Genomic DNA, 17,659 nt, shown 5'->3' on the forward strand with positions numbered 1-17,659 from the left:
GTTTGTTGTAAATCTCAGAATAATTGTAAGGATCTACTTTTTTATGGGAGTATACACAGACTATGGCTTACTGCTGATGATGCTAATCTCTGAAGTAAGATGGAACGTAATTTAAAATCTTAATTTTAGCTTTGTTTAACATAGTGAGGATAAGGTAAAACAGTTACAGTAACCGCTAGTCAGTGACAACCTGCTGGGTTTGTGTGAATAGTTATTTATAGAAGATTCAGTCAAACATGTAAAAACCTGCTAATAACTGTGAATCACTCTGAAAAGTGATTAAGTGTTTTACTTACACCAGTAAAACTAAAAACCTCCATTTATGTCTGAAGAAGACAAGTAGAAATAGATGAGCATCATATAATACTAAATGTTATCCTCATATAAATAATTAACCACTGCCCATGGAAAATGGGCTAGAAAGAAATACTTTGATCACTATTATCATTCTTAAAAAGAAACTATATTCGATCAAAACTTTGATTACTGGATTCCTGCTTTAGATGTTTGTACAGTCACCCTGAAATGAATTCAGAAGTTTCTTCCATGTGTCTTTATTACATGATTAAATCTCCATGGACATGTAATGATCTGTTGACCACCATGTTGCTGTTCAACACAGAACCAGAACTACAACTCTTCAGTTCAATCTTCCTGTTTGGCTGTAATGTAGAAGCTGCTTTGATAAAGTGGCTCAGTGTAAAATAGGTATAGATTTCCAACAGCGTGGAAGGAGAGAGGTGGAGGGATTATATAGTGAAGGAAGAGTCGGGCATTAATGTCAACTTTCAGATATAGCTGCGGGTTGAGGCGGTTCCCAGGCAGACAGGAGGGGCACGGCAGCGTCAGGCCTCCGTGAGCCGGACCTGATGGATGTGCTGGAGTGACTCGTCAATCACCAAGGCTCTCGTTTCTCCTAATAGATCGGGCCCCACACTGGGAGGCCCTGCCCTCCGTCATCCTGCCTTCCACCTGCAGCTCTAATGGCTTCCCTCCATCACTCCTCTCCTTTGAAAGGGGAATCGACTCCGACACAACATCTGTATTTACATTTTCTCAGCCTGCGTTTCTGTTTGCAGACTCCTATTGGTCACATCACTCCAACTCTGGAAACGGCTCCACTTACTGAGGGATTGGAAGCCTCAGAAAATGTCAGAGCAATTAACCTGTTTCCAGAGGGTAATGAGCCTCGGCGCCTTAATGCAGATCAGCTGTCATAAGGTCCGGGTCCCTTCACCGGATGGTACAAGACTCCTCGACCTGAAAGTGATGCTGATTCCACTTTAAAGGCAAATATCACAAGCTCCAACATGCAGCGTTAATCCATTAACATTTACGCCGTATAATTGAAGTCGCGCCTTCTTTCGCCTTTACTGATTCGCTTTCATCTGAGGAGTGCAGGAAAGCTTGCAGTCTTTTTACAGAGAGAGGTTTCTACTTCTGAGCGACTTCAGTTCTTCAAAGTCTTCCTCTGGCTTGAGTTCTGTTTGCTGTTTGCGAGCGGCCGTGTTAATGACTGACAGCGTCAAACAAGACGAGACACTGAGGAGCTGGAGACTGACAGTTGTTTTCCCAGCGCTGGGCGACATGCTGTATGACACACAGGAGGATCTGCTTTCAACAGCAATATTTACTTTTATGTGTCCCTGAACTCATCAGAAAGCCCAGCAACGCACCGATCTGTTTTTTTTCCTGCTGTTACCGATTTACTTCAAGGTGTGAACTGCTGGTTCTCTTTTTGATCTCGGTATCTATAGCAGGGGGGCTCGAATCAAATATTGAAGGGCCAAAAAGAAATCTTTCAATTAGTCAGAAGTGAATTTGTTTGTCTATCCAAATAAACTAAAAGAAATAAAATAAGTTGTAAGATAAAATGAAAAGTCTCTTTCAGTTTAACAGAAAGAATCAAACCCTCCACATAATTTATCGGTAAACAAAGATCTCAGAAATCAACATGCAATAAAAACTATTTTTCAGTCCATGCCACCCAAATGCTATTAGTTTTTGTCATTATGTCATAGATGTAGCATCATCATTTTATCACCTACACTTTCCTGCTGGGCCGATGACCCGGTCGGTAACAGTGAACTCAGTCCTGTAAATGAAACTCAGCAGGTCAAAGTGGAGGCTGATGAAGGCAAAACATCTGGATTGAGTCAAACTGCCTCAAAGTTTTCATGGGCCTTTTATTACAAGACAAACACGATCTGCCTGTTATCTCCTGGTTAACTATGTTAGCAGGAGCTAACAGCATTAGCTAGAGCTAACACCATTAGCAGATAGGAGCTAACAGCATTGGTGTTAGGGACGTCAATATTACCGCTACATGTTTAGCATTGAGATGCTATTTTAGGCTTGAGTAACTTCAACAGGTTGACTCGTTTTAGCACAACTTGACCCCAACAATGACCTTCTTGTCAAACCAGATCTCCTTTTGAAGCAGCGGTTAGCCTCCAGTGTGTCGGGAGGAGCAGCGTTGTCATCCATCGCTGTTGTTTCCAGATGTTGCTTGTGTGTCAGATTTACGGGGTTCTGGAAACGCACGGAGGGTTTGGCTGTGCATGGGATTTCCTGTGCACCCTGAATGCAACACAGCAGCCGAATCACTGACAGTCATTTAACTTTTGTTCCTAAAACCATGAGTTTGATGTTGTGATGCACTCAGTTATGTTTCTATTAAACCATGAGAGTATTTCTTTTTCTTATTAGGAGTTTATCTCACTGTTTCTGGTAAATGGAGCTATGCATAAATGGCTTAAAAGATTTTATTACGAACTCGTGTTTATCAGACACGTCTGTTGTTATTGTATTGCTGCGTTTATGCTTTGCATAATAGATGATAGAATCTGAATGTGGCTTTGTTGTAAAGCTACATGCTGTGTGTTAATCCATAATATCTGAATAACCAGCCTGAAGCAATATGCTAGCTTATTTAGCTGTATAGTGTGTTTAAGTGCAGCTTAGCTGCATCTTTATGTTTATGATGTAACTTTGGTTGTCATTAGTTTGTATTATTGTACTACTGTCTACAGAAACCACACATCCACATTCTGGAAAATTACTCAACGTTCAATAAAGAGCAACATTTATTTTTGGGCTACAGTCATCTGAATATTAGAAATAATCTGATTGGGCACTGAAGTGATTGCTGCCAGCTCAGATCTATTAAACCTTATTAACACTTTGTATGCATAAATAACCCCAAACACCTTGTGTTTTAATGTTTAACACGTTCCAATCTTTGTAATTAATTATTTGAAATGAACTCGCCGACGTCCCGGCTGTAATCTTTGTGTTATTTCTGACCTGCTCATTGTTTCTCAGAGCTTCCTGACATCTGGCTAACTGATACTGTGCCTCTGTTTGCTTGCAGTCTGAAGTTAGTGAGGTGAAGTTAGTTGATCAGATTCTGGATTCATCCAGTTATCCAGCAGCTCAGCGCTGCATGTTCTGCACTGCAACATGTTCAATCACTTTTATTTCTGCACAACATGAGTCCCACTCATTAACTCACACTCCTCTGTGTTTAATTTATTGTGTTTTAATCATTTAAAACACCAATACAAAGAAACATTGTAATGATTAATATTAATGCATTGTTCAGTTTATTAGAGTTAGAGGATAATCACAGCTGGACATGTGATTTTCCAGCTGTGAATTATTCAGCAACATTTGTTAGATTGGAAAATAATGTTTCCATTAAAATATGTTGACCATGTTAGGACTTCAGTATGTGTTTGAGGAAATGTATAAACTTTTAAAAAACTATTTCTTATAAAAGGAAACTACTCTAAAGATTTTTTAGCAAACAGAAACCTCTATTTGGATTTGTTTCTAATTAATTTTAATTCAAGGTGAATAAACAGCCTTTCATTGATCTGATTAAATGAAAGTTCCCTGATGTTTTTCTGTTCCTCAGAAACAAACTCAGATTGGGACTCATGATTAACTGCCATCAGCGTAATGTAGCAACATTTCTGAGCAGGTCGTTCACACATTCTCTTCTCATTTTGCTTCTCGTCTCCTTGCACTCAGATCAAACAGATCATTTAAAGAGCATCATTGAAAACATTCATTTCATTTCCTCTTGAACATTTTCCCATTTTGTCTCATTGCAATAGATTTTTCTTTCTGGCACAAATTGGTGAATGAAGTTGATGGAAAATGATGCACCGTTTTCAGATTTTCTTACAAATGAAAAACTGCGGCGTCCAGGTTAATGGCTGACTGCAGGTTGTGAGGCGTTTGTTTTTACTACCTTTAAACATCTACAAACTGAAATTATTGTAAAACAACTCAAGCTCAGTCAAAGTGGAGACAGAGCATCTGAGATTTTCAGCTGGATTTAGATTGGCCTTTGACTAGGCCATTCTAACACACAAATACACTTTGATCTAAATTATATTTAGAATGGCCTTTTTCACCTCCAATGCCTGATTCCCAAAGTGAGATTTTAAAATTGTTGGTTGAGAGACCACAGAAATGTTAGCTGTTTGAGGTTTGGTTGTGCAGTGTGTGGTGACCAGCCACACTGAAATCACAAACAGATTCCAACGACCAATCAGACGGGAAATCTGTCAAAACCTCTGGAGATCTAATGTGAGTTCAGAGTAAACAAAGATGGCCGACGAGGAAGAAGCAATGGCGATAGTGTGTGAATTATCATTCTCTGCAAACTTGACTTCTTCTGACTTTCTTTCAACAATGACTTTCTTCTTTCTACTGTCTCATGACAAATTTAACAAATAAAAGCTCAAGAAAGGATTTTTGGAGCAATTCTTTTGCGACTTAAATGTTTGGTTTAATTTTGCATTCATCTTTCAATCACCGTTTTGGAGACTGTGAAGGGATTGGTAATTGGAAAAAATCATAATGTGGAGTGCCTTTCCTTTTCCTTCCCATGTTCTGCTCTGAAGTGGAAAAATAGAGAGAAACCAGTAAAGTTAATTATTGTTTCATAATTCAGTAATTAAGTTAAATCTGTCATTTTCCTTCACAGTCAGCGCCACTTCTTCTGTTTCTCGCTGGGAGAGGGAGCTAAGTGTGGCGCCACATTGTTTCTTTCTCAGTGATTTGGTGTTATTCTCATTTTGACATTTCTTTATTCACCAACCATATTATAGCTTGTTTGGTTCTTGGATATTTATGGGTTTTTCTTGCTGAAACATTTCATTGTGAAACAAAGGACAGTTTGAAAGACTGAAACACCTAATTACCTTAAGAAATGCATATCTATATCAGTTTCTGATATTTGTAGAAGAATGGGGCGACATTATTTGTCGAAACACAAAGCAAATGGTTCTGATGGACTGAAAATAACCCTGGATGTAACCTCTGCCACATCAGTACTGTTTTCACTCTGATTCATTCCATACAGGTATGCTGAGCCACATAAAACCTCAGCAGGTTTTTGTTTTCTTTGCCCTTACATTCAGTGGACATGACACAACGTTCTCAGACCTCGTTAATGTAAAGCAGTTCCCTGATTCGACCTGCAGCCTGACGGAAACTGTTAAGGAATTAAAGGAGTGTGTGGATCTGACACAAAGTCTGCGTACAGACCGATCTGCTGTCTGAGAGGACAGACTGATCCCTCAACACCTCCACTTACTGCTTCACCTTACCCAGTTCATGTCACCCTGCATTGCTCAGGTGGTTCGACTGGACCACTGGATAGGTCACATGATGGGTCACTCTTGGTGACCTGTCATTTAGAGGTCACCAAGAGTGAATGAACCAAACCGAGGGAGCAGCAGCAACTCAATGCATTTCAGCATCCAGATGGCAGAAAGTCGACTTGTTGATGTTTTGACTGAGGAAGGAAGAGGATTTTTACTGCGTTTGAATGTGGCATGCTTGTTGTTCCCAGATGGTCAGAGTATTTCAGAACCTACAGAGAATGACCTGGAGAAGAGAAAATGTCCAGTGAGAAGAATCTGTGGCGAATAGGAAAACTCCTCAAACGTCTCAAGATCAAACATGAGTTCAGAGCAAACAAACATGGCCGACTTGATAAAAAGGTTTGTGACTTTCTGTGGTGCCATGCCAGTTATTTTGACGTTTTCGCCACCTGGCTTCTGATTGGCTACACGACACATTCAACAGGCTGCGTTTTTCGTTTTTCCTCAGGGAACGCCACAACGCTCAGGGAATGTCAATATAAGACAATCCAACATGTTGAATGTTCCTGATTTTAGATCGGTGCGGTTCTGATGTTCTCCTGAGCGGACCGGTTCACACTAAACACACAGCAGGAATAATAATATTATCTAAAGAGCCATCAGTGTAATCAGGCGTCCTTTAGATTGTCAGAAGGGGGAAACTGGAGCAAAACCACCATAAAAGTTTTGCAGTGTGAACCAAGCATTTAGAGCATCTGGCTGCATATCGTTAGATACCTAAACACCTCAGATTCATTTATAATTTAGACTCGCTGTTGCAGAGCTTTTCAGGTCCCGAAGGCTTGTTGTTCTCAGCAACAGGGTTTATCACTGAGAGCAAAGCTAATTTAGCTTCGGTTCACTAATCTTTCCCCGACAGTTATAGAGATTCACCTCCACAGTTACTCTGCCCGTCCTCTGTACATCTGCACCAGCCACACTTTACTCAATATGCAAGATTTCTGATTGATGAGTTAGTTTTTCAGATGGATGGTGTTTGTGGGGGTTTGGGCCAGAGGAGGTCTGTGCTGCGAAGCAAGGGGCCATCTAATCAACTCAATAAGTAATGTTGAGGATGAATGAATGTTTTTATCCTTTGCTGGTTATTGCTTCATTTGGACCCCAGTGAAAAATCAGAGCCGGTCCATCGTCTTCATTGGTTATGCATGAATCTCCTCTCCTCTCCTCTCCTCTCCTCTCCTCTCCTCTCCTCTCCTCTCCTCTCCTCTCCTCTCCTCTCCTCTCCTCTCCTCTCCTCTCCTACTTTGATTTTCATTTATGAGATGTTCTTTTTTCCATTTTGACATTTGCACACAAGTGATGAGAGCTTGTTCACAGTCTGGAGATTGAGCTCAGGAATTGTCTTTCCATTTTTGAAATTATAAAACTCTTGATGCAAATGAGCAGGAAATAATGAAAAGAGGCCGTCTGCAGTCATCTTTGGGGAAAGAAAAACACTAAAAAGCTCTTCATCACACCGGGACAAAAAAGTCAAGACGGCTTGAATCAAAATCTGCAGCTTCCTTTCACCTCCACCCTCACCTTATAACAGCTTCTCTCTTCTTTAGCCCTGCTCAATAATGCATCTCTGCTATATTTCTGCTTATAGTGCATATTCTGGGGCCTCAAAGCTGGAGAAATGATTTTCATTTCAAAGTGTGCAACAGAACATTGCTTAAAGCTTTGTAAACTCTTCATAGGTTTCTACATTTCTGCCTAGTTAAAAATAAACGTTGGGTAGATTGCACTCAACAAACACTAAATAAAGGAAAACTACATGCACAGTAAAAAATGCTGGGTTATTTTCATAACCCAATTTCTGGGTTGAAGCTGTTGGGTCATAGGTTGGGTTAGTTTGACCAAATATTGGGTCAAAATTCATAACTCATGAGTTGGGTCAGAAATTTATCGGAAGTCTACATCTTGCACACTTCTGTTGGGCCAGGAGTTGGGTGGGTAGATTTACCCAAACGGTTGGGTTAAAGATGAAACTTGGAAGAAGCCACGCCCCTCTTCACAAGCCTCCATTTTCAACATGACTGTGAACGTTGCATAACGGACTTCTCCTCTACTTTGAAATAAGACATGGTAAGTAAAAAGAAGATAAAGTTTCAACGTTTATAGAATTTTATACATAAATTGAATTTATTTCAAACATGTTTGATATTTATTTTTATGGTTATTTAAAATGTTTATTACGGTAGGTTCCTCTGACAAAGAGCTTCGGTGTTGCTACAATACGGATGTTGGGGAAAAAATAGATGAAGGGGAAGGGCACAATTTGTCAAGTAAATTAAATTCAGTTTTTAATATAACCTCAATCATATTTGTTCGTAACTTAACATAGTCAAATTTTTAAAAATCGATTTAGTTTTAAAAGAAAAGGTAGTTGACGGTTTGTCCCCTGATTTTTGCAATATGCGCGCGCATCCTTAGCGGGCTGAGGCTACGTGTTCGAACACCAGCAGTAATGGCGGAGGAGAGCGAGCAGAGCTTTAATAATGTGGGTATATTATGCTTTTTGAAAATAAAATAACTTTTGCAAAGTTATTAGGCGATAAATTAGTTGTGTAAACCTGAATTATGCGCTCGGTTTATTAACATATAGCTTAATTACAAACATGCTCGGACGTGTTCGCACTTATCGCTCCCCTCCAGCCGCCGGCTCGTCTCGCCCTCTGTCAGTTGACCGGGCGGAGCGGCTCGTTAAGCCGAGAGAGAACGACCGTCTCCCGGCACATTGCTTTCAAACTCCCGCTGGTTTTAGGCAACGAATTAAAAGCAAAACTAAGACAATATCTAATGTTAATGTTTGCTCATTTTATTATTATTGTTACTACGGTATTAATTACAAATACATTTATTTAAAGTTGGTGCTGAAAGTTATTCAGCACTAAGTTTGTGTTAAGTTTTACTTCTAAATTAAATTATATGTCATTTTATTTTATTAAGTGCTATATTTATTTTTAGGAACATAAAATTACTCTGAACATTTGAAATTGCTGGCTAATTACAAGTTATTTGCAGTGGAGACAGCTATAAGATTTAATTCAGTCATTAAAGTTTGATTTGTGATTTTGTCTTTTCTGATAGATTTTGTAATTTTACATCCAGGATCTTCAGGAGAATTAAGCGAAACCCAAACTCCTCGTTCTCAACGAAGACCTTCTGCATGACCAAGAACATGAGTCTGCTCCCTCAAGGTATTGAAGCTCAGAAGAAATGTTCTCTAAAATGTTGTCATGCTTTTTAGTTACTGTAACATTTTAACACTAACTTATGTTTGATACAGAAGATGATGTAGTCCTGCAGCTGCTGCCAGTACCCCTTCCTGCTCCACCTTACTAATTTGGGAGAAGTTTCAGATCCATCAACCTGGAAATTCAGATGTTTTCATTGATATCCAGCCTGTAAGTCAACCTTCATCTCTGAATAATGCTCAGATTGTTTAAGTGCATCACATTCAATAGTGAGGTTTTGTGTTAAACTAGAATCAGTCAGAAATTAGTTTTTGAGAATGCAGCCCTTTACCTTTAAATTCACTAAAGGCCTGTTTTTGTGCTTCTCTCTCTTGTTCTCAACGAAGATCTTTTGTATGGCCAAGAAGAGAAAGGAGCGGCCGTCTTCTCAACAACATGAATTTTCTCCCTTAAGGTATTGAAGCTCAAGAGATGTTTATAAACTGTTAACATTTAACATTTTAACACAAGCTTATGTTTCCCATGCAGACAAGATGATGTAGCCCTGCAGCTGCTGCCAGTGCTCCTCCCTACTTACACATTTGGGAGAAGAGTTTCAGATCCATCAACCTGGAAGTTCAGAGGGTTTCATTGATATCCAGCCTGTAAGTCAACATTCATCTCTGAATCATGCTCAAATTGTTTGCTGTTTATATAAGTTCATCACTAATGGCCTGTTATTTTCTGTCTTCTCTCTCCATCAGGTTGGGACAAACCTGGTGGTGCATCTACAAAATGTGACAACCCGTATGTCCTCATGCAGGGAGACAGGCAAAATGCTAAAGTGTCGTTAAAAATGCTCCTTGTTTAATGGCTGAAAGGTTTACTTGTAGTTTGCTTTAAAACAGACTTTTTTTCATTAAATGTTTTCTAATATGGAGTAACAGATACTTCTGGAGTTGTAGCCAAATGAATTGAAGTGATTTAACTACTTATGTTTTGTAACTTTTGTAAATGAAATTGCTGGCTCTATATATGTATCATGTGAAAATAAAAAAAGCTTTAAATTCATATGTCTTTTAATCCTGTTTTTATATAGTGAAATTTAAAATAATTTTTTTTAACCCAACTATAGTGGTATAATAACCCTTGTGTTGGGTTATGAATTTCAACCCAATTTTGGGTCAGTTTAACCAATTTAAACAAGTCAATTTAACCCAACGTTTGGTTAGTTGCCATGACCCAATGTGCTGGGTCAAACCCTCAACCCAACCCAGTTGGGTTAAAACAACCCAGCGTTGGGTCGGTCCATATTTGACCCAGCGCTGGGTTACGTATTGGGTTATTTTTAACCCAGCAGTTTTTACTGTGTGACTTGTTAATCTTTGGCTTTTAGTGTCACTGTGAGTCTTGTGCTTTAAACAGCTTTATTTGAGTTTTTTTCTGGGTTCACATGTTTGCATGGACTGATCTTAATGGTGTTTTTGTCTCTGATAGCTTTATTTCTTTCCAGAGTGTTTAACTAAAACTGCAGTGGAGTAAAACAGCAGAGATGGTGACTTGGGTCAAATTAAAACAAAGCCCACAGATTTGACTTGGAATTGGGGTCAGAGGTCAAGTCTTCTAATTAATCTGTATCTGTTGTAATCAGGGAGAAAAGCAAACTTTAATGTTAGCCACAGATCTCAGGCCTGAGAGGAGATTCACATGTTTTCCTGAAAACCTGCCAGTATAGAAACAAGATCACAGGATGTTAGTGGTTCATATTGTAGCAAGTCATTCATATTAGCTTATAACATTAACTACCTTCACATCTCCCAAGATGAACTACTTAAAAAATGTTTTTTGGTTATTTCAGAAGGAGATCCAGTGGACTCCCACCTATCCACAGATTTTGTTGGACACGAGACTTTCCATCCGTTTCTGGACCAGATGTTCCAGAATTTCTCTTAAAGAGGCAGTATCATGTATTTTCTAGGCACATAGTGACATTTTATGGTATAAAGTAACTGTCATCGTATAAAGTGACATGATTTAAAGATAATAAACTTTAAATGGATCATTTTTTCTGTTACATTTTCACTTTTATTTTTCAACTCCTGACCTTTAACCTTAATGAGTGGAAATGGACTTAATGAAAATGACCTTGCTGGATGGTCCTATAACATTGGTATGATGGTCAGAGTTCCTCCTTTCTGCTGCGCTGCAGAAGCCCCACACCCACTCTGACATTAACATCTCCCAAAGTAAGGAGCTATTTCCATCATGTGCCCTGAACTCCCCTGCATGCCTCCGTTTCAGCAGCAGAGTAATAGCTGACCTGCTCACTTTGTCCCCTCACACTCTGCAAATCAGATCTGCCTCTTAAACCCTCACCTTTGCACCAACGATTAATGTCTAATCATCCTTCATTTATTTTGAATTGATTCACTTCATCTGCTATAAGCCACGGGGGAAATCTTATTCTGGTTTGTGTCATGGAACAGAGTCTGGCTCCATTATGCCATCGGCTGATTTTAGATTAAAAATTGTGCACTAAATCACTGCATGCCTTGTGACAGAGCGTGCTCCCCCGAATGAGTTAGCCTGCCAGTGGTATCTATATATAACCACCTCAATCAGCTCAGTGGCTTGCTGGACTTCAGCTGACCTTAGTGCATTATATAGGCCAGAGGGACACATGGCTGCACTGGCCCAGCAGGCAAACCTACTGCTCCTTTTGTTAAAGTAATTCGTTTCATTACTAAAGTCAGACATAAATCCTGAGTGCTGAAGTTCAGCATTTCTTCCTTTGGCTGTCAGGATTCAGAAATGACACCAACAACAATGGATGTCACCCTGCTGCTTTACAGCGTTTGTAAATTATAATTACGTTAAAAAATAGGGGTTAATATTTTCACTATTCATTCATTTCTCAATGTCACAGTTTCAAACTAAATATTTAATTAGCAAACTAAATGTTTAACCAAATAAATATTTATCTCCATATTTAGAGAGCAAGCTAGCTACTTTGCTCCAAGCTAAATATTTATCACTGAGCTAAATATTTAGCTAATATGCAAATTTATTTAGTGAGAAGTGGAAGTGCACTATCAAAATAAAAGCTGGGTCCTGAGAAGTGCAATGCTTATTGTGAATCAGAACTATAAAGTTGTGCTGATTACTGTGAATATGTGAAAAGGCAGATCTTACAGCCACAGGCTGAACTGCACATTAATGCAATAATGATTTTTAAAAGGAGGCCCAACCAAATATTAAACATGATTGCTGTACAGTACAACTAAATTTGGGGGTTTTCATTGGTTGTAAACCAGGATAATCAAAATGACCTTTTCTGATATATTTAAGATTATTGAAATGCAGCTGTTGCCAAAAACAACATAAAACAAAGAAGCAACAATCCTGTCTTATTATTTTTCGATGTTTTAAACATTGCGTCCTGACTTCGGTTGAGGAAAAACGAATGAATGAAAATGATTCCTTTGAAATTCTAGTTGGCAGACTGAGCAGAGCAGAGGTCAACCTTCCTCTGAACGCATTCCTTTACCAAATTTCTCTCTACCTTTCTGCTCTCCTTGGCTCAAAACGATGCAATCACTCAGCTCAGAATCTTTGGAAAACTCCAGGTATCTATTTTTAAAACTTCTTTCTAGTTTAACTCAATAAATGATGGAGCCATCAGCTGCCAGCTCTCACATAAAACCCCAAACTCTGCAGTTTGTGTTTCTCCCGCTTTGCTTTGATGTCACTGTCTATGAAGAACATGTCAGGAAATTGCAGCCAGCAGGTTCTTGCTTGCATATGTAATTTCAGAGACCTTTCCCCGCTGAGCTCCAGGGTTAGCGGCGGGCGGACCACTGGCGTGCCTGACAGCTCTCTGAGCGAGTCGGGGTCGTTATGCATCCTCTGACGGTCACTAACACAGATTATTCTGGGATGCAGGAAATTCCACAAGAGAATTTTTACATGTTAAACCCACACAATGCATGTCTTACTACTTTGCAGCTGAGTGTTAAACATAACCTATTTTGCAATTCTGCGGTGTGGACGCTGAAGGCAAACACGCCTGGCTGGTCCCTGGGGGGGTTAAAGAGCATGAGAAGTGAAGTCACGCTTTTAGCATGCTTCATGCATGACCTTTTTTGACGTGGCGTGTTTAGAGAGTCACCATTATGTCGCCCTCGATTCGAATGTTGCCCTTAAAGTTGAAATAACCCATTTACTTATTTTACTCACACGTGAGCTGCTGAGCTGAGCTCCCATATGAATTTCCTTTTTATTCTGACACTGAATAAGCAACATCATTTAGCACCTCGTGAAATCTTTTAAAAGTCTGTTTGAATCTGATAATTAACGATCAGAGATGAAGGGTTTCCTCTGTGGTTAGACATCAGCGATTTCCTCCCTTTGCAGACAAGAAAGGGAGTTTTAAGAACAAATTTAGGATGTGGGCTTTTGCACTTTGCTAAATCTGTTTCATATTTAATGAGTTTGATGCTCTGTCCCTTTTCTGGTACTTTTCTGTCCTTACTTTCAGCCTCTAAAGCAGATCTGAAATGTGGTAAGATATTCGGAGCAAGATGGCAGAGTTCCTCTCACAAACAAACAGAATGCTGTTAAATCTTACCACATTTTATGCTAGAGGGACTTTGTCATAACATCAGTCCCTGCTGGTGTCATTCATTGTTCTCGTTAAGACTTGAAGCTAAAAGCCAGACTGACAAGGCGCCAATCAGCCGCAGCGTTTGCATATAAATTATGATGAAAGTCACCCACGTTAGTTGTGTTTAAAACATCCCTGATGAAAACCAAAGCTCCATCTGAAAGTCTTTCTAGAAACAACAGGGAGCCGAAGAGTCGAGCTGGAAAATGGAGCATTTATGTAGAGAATCAGAACAGCTTCGAAATTCAAAGGAAACTTTTCACTTTTTGTCACATTACAACCACCAACCTCAATGTATTTCATTTTGATTGTTTGGAATAAAAACCAGTGGAAAGAAAAATTATCCTCCACTCTTTTCAAAACAAATGTATGTACACATGATAATAAGAATATTATTGAAAGTTCATTTACTTCAGTGACTTTATCCCTTATGAAATAGTGATTAATTTCACACAGACTGATATTTTAAACCCTTTATTTCTAGTTATTATGATGATTTTCTACTTACTGCCAATGAAAATGCAATATTAAAGTATAACTGTCCCTGCTGACAAATTATCAATTCTGTCATTTTATTCAGTGACTTTCTTTTTGGAAAAATGGTAAGAAAATTCAACTGATTAGGTATAATCAGTTGACCTAAGGAGGGCAGCGTTTAGACAGCTTTAGGCAAAATATTGCAGAAATAAACATTTACACAAATTACACAGAAACATTTATAAGCCTAAGTAACATTTTTAGAAAGATTATCAGCAAAACAGTTGATTTTTTTAAATGTGTGATTTATTTGCGATAGACTCAGAGTGGGATGGTTTCCTCTGCTCATGTTAATCACATTACTTCACATGTACCAAGTTTTTCATTTTACTCACTAGTTTGTCACCACCTTCAGTTCTGTGGCAGATGGACTTTTTGTTGTTTTTGGTTTTAAATAATATTTCTTTTGTTTCTTGAGAAGCATTTGTCTGTAAAATGAGTAAAAATATCACTAATAGGGTCATTAAAAATTATTTTTTATTTATTTTTGTCAGATGGTGATGACGACGTTCTTGGTCAGGTCGATTAAAAATGTAATTTAAAAAAAAAATGTTTCAACTGGGAGCCTGCACCTTAGCATCTTTACATTTCCTAAACATTATTTGTCATATTTGCATACATAAGGTTGAGAAATAACAAAAAAAAATTATGGGAAAATTAAAACCCATTTTGTTCCTATTCTTAAGAATCACTGAGGTAACGTAGTTTCTTGATTGTGCTGTAAAATGGCACTATGAACCTGGGAAATAAATAATACTTCCTCTTTAAATACATGTATAGTAATAACAGGTTCAAAGCAAGTGTTGAAGAGAGTTTACTTTCTATATGTCTTGATATTATCAACAACTTTGGTGTAACTGGAAGGAAAATAAAATCTGAAATGTGCAAAGCAACTTTTAATAAGTTAAATTGTAATCTGCACTTTAAATAAAGGTTATGTAAGTCGACTTTCATTCCTCGGATCACTCTAGTGACTTACTTAGTTAAGCATTATGAAATATGCACATTTATACGAGGCTGGGAGGCGTTGGAGTCCACTGCTTTTCTGCCGTCACACTTTTCTGAAACTAGTCGTCCCACTTTACTCCAGCAGTCCAGGACTTCACACTGCTCCAGCTGGAGACAGCCTCTTTGTCGTCCTCCTCTCTCTGGGGATTACCCAGTGTGATCTTGAAGGAATTAGCATTTAAAGTTCATGAATGATAAGTGCTAAGGAGGCATAAATCCTCTGTTAGTCAGGCAAACATGTTGCTGTGCTGTCCCCTGAAAGCAGGTGCTGTGTATCTAAGAAGGGTGATGTCTAATCCGAGTGAAGCCGTCAGTCATTCTGCGCTCGGGAGCAGATTTTTGTGTGGAGTTGGATGAGGCGCAGTTGGTGTTTCCTGACGTCTGTCCAGCGGAGCTCGGTCTCCTCGATGCAGCATCCCTCCTGGGACGAATGTTTATTTATTCTCTGAGCTTCTGTGATTTCCATTCGTCCCGTTCCTCCATCCTCAAGGCTATGACTAATTCAGCTGCGATTACATCACAGTCCGACACGGGGGGTTTGGCTGACAATTATTTAATGATACGTCTCTTTGTGCTTTCCAGTGCATCCAGATGTGGAGCTGATGGGAATTCAAAGGTTGGCTGACCAGAAAAGGGTAGTTTCACAGTCCATTTCCCCTCTGTGCTAATTAGCATGTCAGCTGCAGAGACACCTCCAATGAGGCGGTTAAAAAGAGAGAATGGATGGGATGCTTTTCCATGTCGAGAACTGTCACTGAAACCTGACCTTTAAGGAGAAGGTTGCATTTATTAGCAGTGTATGCCTGTTAGTGGTGGGAGGGAACATGTGCTGCTAAGAGCCAAGGGCATTGTGTTTCTGCAGACAATAGTGGGCAATTTGAGAAGAATTGTCAAAGATTTGCCTTTTTCTCAAAAGAGGACTGAAGGTCATCTCTTCTGGGAATCCGTCACAGAATGAAAGACTTGCAACCTGACAGACCGGCGATGCAGCAGCACAGTGTCACTATCAGCCACTTTACAGAATAAAATGAAGCACAAGGTTTAAAGACAGAGCCGGACCAAGGTTTGGGCCCTAAGCAGAATTTGATTTAATGACCCACTTCTGGTTATAGAGCAGCAAATATTGAATATTTCAGCAAAAATATTTCACGTGTGCATATAAGAAACACTGATGTTTGTCAGCCACTGAAAAATTCCAGATGGCCACTATGGTCATCAGAGATTTTATTTTTACACTAAATTGGCTAATACTTATCACAGATGAATATTTTTAGTATCAAATCACACATAATTGTACCCATAGAAATCATAATAACTGATTATGTTTTGATTTTTGGCAACACATCATTTTGAACCGTTGAAATCAGATATATTTTCTTGATCTTGTGTATACTTTTTCAGATGGACATTTTTCAAAATGACTTGATGAGAAATCACTCATCTAAAGTTTAGTAGCTTTTCTCTTTTCATACGAGAACACAAGGACAGCTGAGGCCCCCTGCTGGCCTGGAGGCCCAAACACAGCAGCCCAGTCTGCTCTGCCTCCACCAGCTCAATAGCTGCTAGCAGCTGGAACAAACAATGGGGATTTATCCTGTTTTAACAAAGGTCATCATTACACTGCCCTATATTTGGAACGTGAGTTTTTTTTACTTTTATGTAAAGAATTGCTCACCATAATAATAGTGCTGGGAGGTTATTTGTTGTAGTTTTTTCTTTTTTAAGTTTGACAATCATCTCCATCTGTGATTGTTATGCTAAAGAAGAAATCACATCACTTGTCCCAGTATTCCCCCTGGATGAGGAGCAGATGCAGACAGAGCATCATCAACATTCACACTGCTCACCAACATCCTGACCCTCCATGAATACAGATCGTTCTCCTGCAGTGCTTAACATATGGTCTGCTTTTCCCTCGCTTTCCCGTCCCTCTCCAACTTTATTATCTCAGAAAGAAGTCGGTTGTGGCCCAGATTTACAGAATCAAATCAGTTTCCCTTGAACTGTTCACTAAAAATAAGGCTGAGGTAGCGGGTGGGTTCTGTGGTATTAAAGTAATTCAGAAGATCTGCAAAATCACAAAGCTTTTTGGATGTAATAGAATATGAAATGTATGAATTTCAGCAGACAGTCCAATTTAATAGGGGGGATTAGTGGTAGGAAAAAAAGATATGTTCTCTGTTGCATTAAAAGTAGCAACAAGGGAAAAATAGATTTAAGAGGACGAGGAAAAAATAATAAAAGCTTCTATTATCCACCATCCTTAGAGCAAAGGTTTTATTAATATTAGCAAAACCATTTCTTCAGATTTCTACTTCCACGGCTGTGTTTTAAAAAGATCTGATGAATAATTTAGCATATGAAAAGAAAAGGTTATTGTAATGTTGTGTAGGGGCCAGGGAAAAAGTCATTCTCTGTGGTAAGGCATGCAAAGTACGTATTGATTATGTGCCTTTCAATCTAAATATCCTCTTTTCTCACTCGACTTCCGCCTGGTGCTCCGCTTTTCACTTAAGAGGATGTGCATATTTTGTGTCTTCATCTTCCTTCTGTCCCTCCAGGGATGCATAATGCTTTGCATTACATAACAGGAGTGCTGCCATCCGAGCGCT

The 17,659-nt window shown here is 39.1% G+C and overlaps 1 protein-coding gene and 1 long non-coding RNA gene across 6 annotated transcripts in view; both read left to right on the plus strand.

The window, feature by feature from the left end:
* The window catches only part of tspan9a (tetraspanin 9a), a 215,162-nt gene that overhangs the window by 145,843 nt on the left and 51,660 nt on the right, over positions 1–17,659 (plus strand). The gene's annotated exons all lie outside the window — the stretch shown is intronic.
* Positions 7,459–9,910, plus strand: LOC148158604 (uncharacterized). Of its 4 annotated transcripts, none has more exons than XR_015763001.1 (6): positions 7,459–7,748; positions 8,754–8,863; positions 8,953–9,070; positions 9,247–9,314; positions 9,389–9,504; positions 9,604–9,910. It is a non-coding gene; the product is annotated as an uncharacterized LOC148158604 (long non-coding RNA). The 4 variants fall into 4 exon arrangements; XR_015763002.1 differs by having other exon boundaries at positions 8,775–8,863; XR_015762999.1 differs by lacking the exon at positions 7,459–7,748 and adding an exon at positions 7,763–8,163.

Source organism: Poecilia mexicana, unplaced genomic scaffold, assembly GCF_051168715.1.
Source record: "Poecilia mexicana isolate PSO_F unplaced genomic scaffold, ASM5116871v1 scaffold_6, whole genome shotgun sequence".
Lineage (NCBI taxonomy): Eukaryota > Metazoa > Chordata > Actinopteri > Cyprinodontiformes > Poeciliidae > Poecilia > Poecilia mexicana.